General features: G+C 31.4%; 1 protein-coding gene across 1 annotated transcript in view; it reads left to right on the top strand.

Annotated features, from left to right (window-relative positions):
• Positions 1-810: 810 nt before the first annotated feature.
• Positions 811-6812, top strand: part of LOC108559628 (cyclic nucleotide-gated cation channel alpha-3-like) — a gene marked incomplete at its 3' end in the record, with an annotated part of 49514 nt that continues 43512 nt past the window's right edge. Inside the window, exon 1 of the mRNA XM_017916962.1 lies at positions 811-1377. The remainder of the gene's footprint in view (positions 1378-6812) is intronic.

Here is a 6812-nt window from a genome sequence, read left to right as displayed (position 1 = left end):
TATATTTGCAATCATATGATCTGCAAAATAAAATAAATAAAAGTAACAATTTTATCTTAGTTATTATATGGAAATAAAATGATTGTTCTCTAAATGGAATAGAAAAGTGTTATTGTAAATAAGTAAGTAACTTTTGATTATACTGGTAAGTATTTTTTAGTAGATTTTTATGGTCAAAATATGTATATTTTATTTATATGTGCAGGTTTTGTATAATTAAACTAGAGTGTTAAGTTTTTAATGCATTTTTTTTTAATTAATATTATGTCATGTTACATGAGATGAGAAAAGAAGCGCTGCAATTAATTCTAAGTTGATTTTTCTAAGTGTGTCTAATGGTCCGAAACATAAGGTTTGAGTTTAAATACAGATAATTTATATTATTTTAATATAAAATCAAAATAACTTAGTATGAATATAGAAACAATGTGTGTTATGGAAATTTTATAAAGTATTCATTGAAATATATTAATATTGTTATCAGTATTCTATAGCATTATACTGAGTTCATTTCATTTTGTATTTTTAATATATAATGCGGAGAGTGAAGTATTATAATAATGAAGTTATTGTGTCGCATAATCATCTTTTCAATGTGATAAATGAAAAGTTCGTCACCCCGACTGTAATCCTGTCGAAATTGAAAAAGCTTTCATAATAGGAGGACGCTTCAGCAGGACAGGTTATCTAAGCGAGATGACAATGAAATGAATACACATGTAGCGCGAAAATCAGATGATTGGGAATTGAATAGTTAATAAGGGATGGGTGGATTCGTTGGGACGAGTGCGAAAATGATGAAAAGATTAGTAGGTTGGCGATGGTAATTGGATTATAATTTTTGGTAATATTCATGGAGCACATGGACGACGAGGTCGCCATGTTTTGTGGGGGGTACTTTTCCAATGTGTGCGAGTGTGTGAAAAGGTGGATCTGGGGATGGCGCACAGGATGCTGGAGTGTGCGCGTCGCGACGCCGGGCGCCGCAGTATATAGTCGACAGCTGCCAGGGTCTAGCGGTGGATCCGGGCAGATATCCGGGGTAACGGTGTGGTGTTTTGCGACGGGGCAGTGATCGCAAAAAAAACAAAAAATAGGAGAAGAGACAGGGAGAGAGAAAGACGTGGTGATTGCCACACAGGTATTGAGAGAGAGAGAGAAAAAGAGGGAAGTTATTGAAGAACAGGTCCGAAGATCCCATCAGGTGAACGGATTCGTTCCTTCCTTCCTTTGCCCGTCCGACCTCCGAACTATCTGTCTTTAACTGTGCGACCGTAAATATTCCGCTAATATGGGATTGCGAGTGTTGAAAAGTACATGCAAAAAAGAAGGATTCTGAGGGACTCCAAGGGAGCGCGCGCGCCCCCCCAGACAACGGTAATTATTAATGATGTGATGCGGGGGAGATTCATATGCGATACGCATCGGATTTCTTTGCTTTAATTCCGTCCGTCCGTCCGTTCCACGACGAGTCCCCCTGGCTAAACATAATCCATTCCTTGTAAAACAACCTGTACGATGCGGATTGATTTTCTCTTCAGCCCAACACATATCAGAGAGAAGAGCAAATAACCCCTCGACGAAAAAGAAACGAAAACCCTTTACGTTACATTGTTATGCAAAAGCAACTTTCTAATTCATGCAAATGTATTTTAAACCAAGATTTCCACCATTAATTTTCCTCCTTCTCGTATTACAATTTCTCATAATATATACTACAATAAAAAAAATAGATAATAATGCAAAAACATATTAATAATTCTATGCACCACGAATATTAATGGATCAATCTACATTTGAGTTCTTCTTGACATTTTCTGAAAACTTCTTTCACCCTTAAAATAAAATTAATTAATTGCGCAGATCCATTTCAATCGCGTGTTTTCATTCTGGATTACTCACTTTTAATCTCTTCGGAAAAATCATTTGGAAAGGTCTAATGATATTCAATAACCAAGTTTTTTCTTTAAATAAAATACATTTTTTAACTATTAGACATAATAATTTAAAAAAAAATGATAATTTAACGGTGAACATATTTCATATTTTATGATATCAGTAGTAATTTTAATTGATACCAAATCTTTTTAATTCTATATGTTTGGAGATGGAAAAAAGTTATCAACTATAAATTATTATGTCAATTAAAAGCACACAAAAAATGGTATATAGAATAAGTGGTTATGATCCAAATTCAATAGAATTAATATACATAAATAATGAAAATTTAACGAGTTAATGTTACATTTATTGTACAGCTGTGATTAATTTCTATATAACAGAGTTTCTCAACCTATTGGTTACTAAATGACAGCTGTCATCTTGCGTCAAAACGTCAAAAAATGAATGTTATAAATAAACTTCAAACAAATATGTTGGGGTCGCGCAGTAAAAAGGTTGAGAAACGCTGCTATTGCTATTGGTGCATACCGTGTATATAATTCCATTGTCGTTTCTGTAATAATCAATAGTTATATGTATCCGAAATTCAATCATCACATTCCCTTGTTTAAATGTGTCTGAATGGGGTTTACGCAATTAGAAACAAATTAATTAATTTATATACGATAATTGTATCGTCCTTCGAGCGGCCAAAATGATCAGAATGCGATCTAAATGCACTAACATGCTGATGAGACTTTGAGTTGACGAGTTAAGAACTTTTAGTGCGAAAGAAGAAATATAAAGTTTTAATTGAAATGATTGATATTAGCATGTTTATTAATTGAGTTACTATTTTCAAATAGATTAAAATAATAATATTTATTTATATCTATTGATATTTCTTGCTGAAGCTGCAAAACAGTAACTAAATTTGTCTGCTATTATGAGTAGATGCTCGACAAGTAATTAAGGAATAATTAAGCGAAGGCGGATCTGAAATCGTTAATTTGCTTTTGTGCGAAATCAAATTGAGGAAATAAAACTAGTTGAATTGACTCAATATGTAATTGAAAATTTGTTTTTATATGTTTCAATGATTTTACTGATGCAGTTATTATTTTATATGTACATGATTTTTCATTTGTGCTGGTATTTCTGTAAGTATTTTTCTAAATAAATTGTCTGGCTCTATACACATTTATTTTATAGAGCAAGATTTACATATTCCATCTTCTTTAAACCTTTTATACTCCATGTAATACAACATCTTCTATTACGATGTTTGTTTATCTTGTATAAGCCATTCACGCGATTTATATTGCAGAAATAGCCCATTAGAATGAATACCATTTATGTAGAAACACATAGAAAGTGTTGGCTCATATGTAACTAAATAGTTTCAATAACAATGTATCAAACTTTACATTTACTGCATATAACAACTAATATATAAAATTATTATTACTTAGAGCTGAAGGAATCGCATATCTTCAATTATAAGTAATTATTTATTAAATTTCATTTTTTGGGTCAAAGTATCAACTTTAATTAAAAATAGCTTTGATAGTTATTTATTAACACATTTTACGTCAAATCAAGTGATATGAATCGCACTGTGATTTAATTTCCGGTAAGAAAAAAAAATGACAAAGTTGTTTTGACAAGGTCTTTGAGATCTAGAACTTTCGAAAATCATCAGATGGATACATTCAAGAAATATTGTCGAATTTCAAGTGTGGTAATATATTTCTACTTTTTATAATTATTTTGTTATACAAACAATACACCTAAATTGGAGTAATTTAAAAATCATTAATGTTGTCAAATTCAACAACAATTTTTGACATTTATATTGTTTTTATAATATTAACTTGTTGTTATTTAATAATCGTTTTTGTATAAGTTACATTGAAGATAAATATGGCTGGAAAGAATATATTTGCAATAATACTGTTCAATTCAAATATATGGAATGTTCTGATGAACTAATCAAATTTGTTTGTATAACCATGACCATAACCATGAAATATTTTCTATTTTACATGCATTACTAATAATCATGTTACCCGTAAACAAAATTAGAAACTATAGTCATCAATTTTTGTATGTTGTCCGTTTATGAAGTATTTTAATAATTGGTTTACAAAAAAAAATACTTTTCGGAAGTGTTTACATATGAGTTTATAGTTTACTATTTTCACTTATATCTTATGGTCAATTCAACATAAAATGATAATTATTTTTGTCTAAATAGAAATAATCAGAGTTAGTCCGATAGAAAAACAAGCACTAAACTTTTAAAAACTGTTATTATTAAATGTAAATATTGATAATTATTAAAAAGGGTGATAATAATTTATCACACCGGATATCGTTCTTTAATATCTTCCGTGTAACTTGTATATTCTCTATTATTAATTTATGTTTACTAAATATTCCACTTTCACTCTAACATATTGTACATAACAATGAATCGCTTAAGTATGAAAAACTACTTGGCAAAGCGTAGATTGTATTCTATTTTGTTCATTATTGGTACAAGATGGTCATAGTGGAGACACGTTTGTGGTTGGAAGACGAGTTCGAGTACCATTAATTTGATGGAAGCGCAATTTCCGCAAGATTTCAAGGAACTTTCGGGTCCGGCTGTTTTCAGCTTCGTCATCTCTCGCCATGGCCGGGCCATAGGAGTCGCAGTAAACGGTTTTCTAATTAATTAGAACGCGCCTCGAAAATGTATTGTGCCCTCGTCTCTGTGTTTATTTAGTTTGGCGAGTAGTCGTCGGCTTCGGCAAATTGCAATCAACTTTCATTAGCTTTCGGCCGCGTGTGCAGCCACTCCTTAAATTTAATCCCCCCTCGCAGCCCGGCGCCTCCGCGGCGATCCACCGACCCCTCTTAATTTTCCGCCCTTTGTCTCGCTCTTACCCCCGAAACTCTTCTTTAATTAAAGCAGGCGCTCCCCTCACGCCGCCGTCCGAGAATTTTCATAAACACTATAAACAAATAAAAGAAAAGTCCTTTTCCGTCGCTAATCTCGTAAACTCTTATAATGCACGTTCTTTAAATGGAAATCTCATTTGCGCTCAGCAACTTCTTCTTCTCAACCCCCCCCCATCCCTCGCCAACGGCCGTTGTAATTATTGTGTGTGTTTTCCGTGCGCCATAATTTCCGTGAAATTGCTTTTATTTATTATTCTTCCTGTATATTTATTATTATTATTATTTCTTTCCTTACCGCCGTATTACACTCATAATGGAAGGGGTGATCATCGTCGGTGAGGAAAAGGGAGAAAATGCACTTTCCCTCCGCCTGTCGCAGAGTCCCTGCAGCGCACTGCATTCGAGAAATTATGTGCGAGAGAGCCCTGTGCTCCGGCTTCCTTCAAAGTGGAATTTATTTCCACGGCTATAATGCGCTTTCCCTTTTCCCTCAGCCATAAACTGCTTTTCTTTTTTATTTACCACAGCACAGCTCTAATGTGCATCTTTAACGTGTCTCGTTGTTTTACTGCTTGATTTATCATTTAATTGCAAATTAACCTCTGCTTCTTTCTTGAACTCATTATATGCTTTTAAACACATATTTATACGCTTAAGACAAAAAATCTGTTAAATTCATTCATTATTTGTCCAAATTTTACAATTAATCAATGAAAAACAGTTTGAAATGATAAAATACATAGAGAAATAATGTTCCCTTGTAAATATACAAAGTTTTCTTAAATAATGTTGACTAAAACAAATACATTTACCTTTAAGCTCTTCGCTTCACTCTGCTTTAATATGCATTTCAATAATGTACATTTTTTTCATTCAATTAATATTTTCTATTTGATCATAAATTTTAATTGCCAATTATTTATAATTAATCTCTTATTTATACTATTACATTTTTTTTTTATAGATTTTATACCATTGAAAATGTTACTGATGCAAATATTAATATTTCATATTATGATATTAGAAAATAATAATTTTCAAAGTTATTTAGTATTTGAGTTAATTTAAAATGAAATACAGAATTTGAAATAAAATTTACTATTTTTATTATGTATTTTTACTGCAAAATTAAAGAACATACATTGTTTGAAATTGGGCAGTTACGATTATATGAATGTATTGATTATTGTAAATTAATTGATGTAATTAGGACATAAAGTGTTTGTTAATATATTGAAATCATTCTGAAATGTATAACAAGAAAACCATTGATTGTTTCGTTTTCATTAAAGTTTTGAGCACGTAGAATGATTGTGATTATTTGCTATTGAAAAGAAAGTAATTGAGTATTTGAGTTCTCGGTGTTAAAAAGTTCGTTGTTGCTCAATGGAGTGTGCAGTGCGTTAATGGGATTATTTGTGGGTCATTTAAACTTGGCTGATGCAAATAAATCAGCAAACTTTTGACGTATTCGTTTCAGGAAAAACCGCGAGTCAATTGAGTCCACCTAACCGCAGCAGCAGCAGCAGCGATCTGCAAATTAGCTACAGTTAACATCGATCACCGTTGTCAGTTAGTCAGTTTCCCCATTAAAACACTTACAGTTTACACGCCTGCCAAAAAATAATAATAATTAAGACTCATTTTCACGTTGTAATTTCAATCTTTGAAAATTTTGCTAAAAAAAATAAATATTTTTAAACTATTAATATACAACAATAAATCAGACCTATATTCTGGTTTCTATCAGTTCGGTTTCACTGTAGGTTTGAAAATTTCCAAAAAAACTAAATTTTAAATAAGCAAAATTAAAATAAATTTAGAAAAATTAGTACAGAAAATATTCTTTTTATACATAAATTATCTGATTTTCTTTTATCGAGTCAAGTCTATTTTTGTATCTCAAATAATCCGTACTATGCGAGGTATAAAATTGTCCTATACAAAAAAAAAAGTTGTTTATTGGGTTTTAAAATCATAATTTA

The sequence above is a fragment of the Nicrophorus vespilloides genome, unplaced genomic scaffold (assembly GCF_001412225.1).
Source record: "Nicrophorus vespilloides isolate i.1.1-1 unplaced genomic scaffold, Nicve_v1.0, whole genome shotgun sequence".
NCBI lineage: Eukaryota > Metazoa > Arthropoda > Insecta > Coleoptera > Silphidae > Nicrophorus > Nicrophorus vespilloides.
The sequence above is the reverse complement of the archived record's forward strand: the minus strand, read 5'-3'. Positions and strand labels throughout refer to the sequence as shown.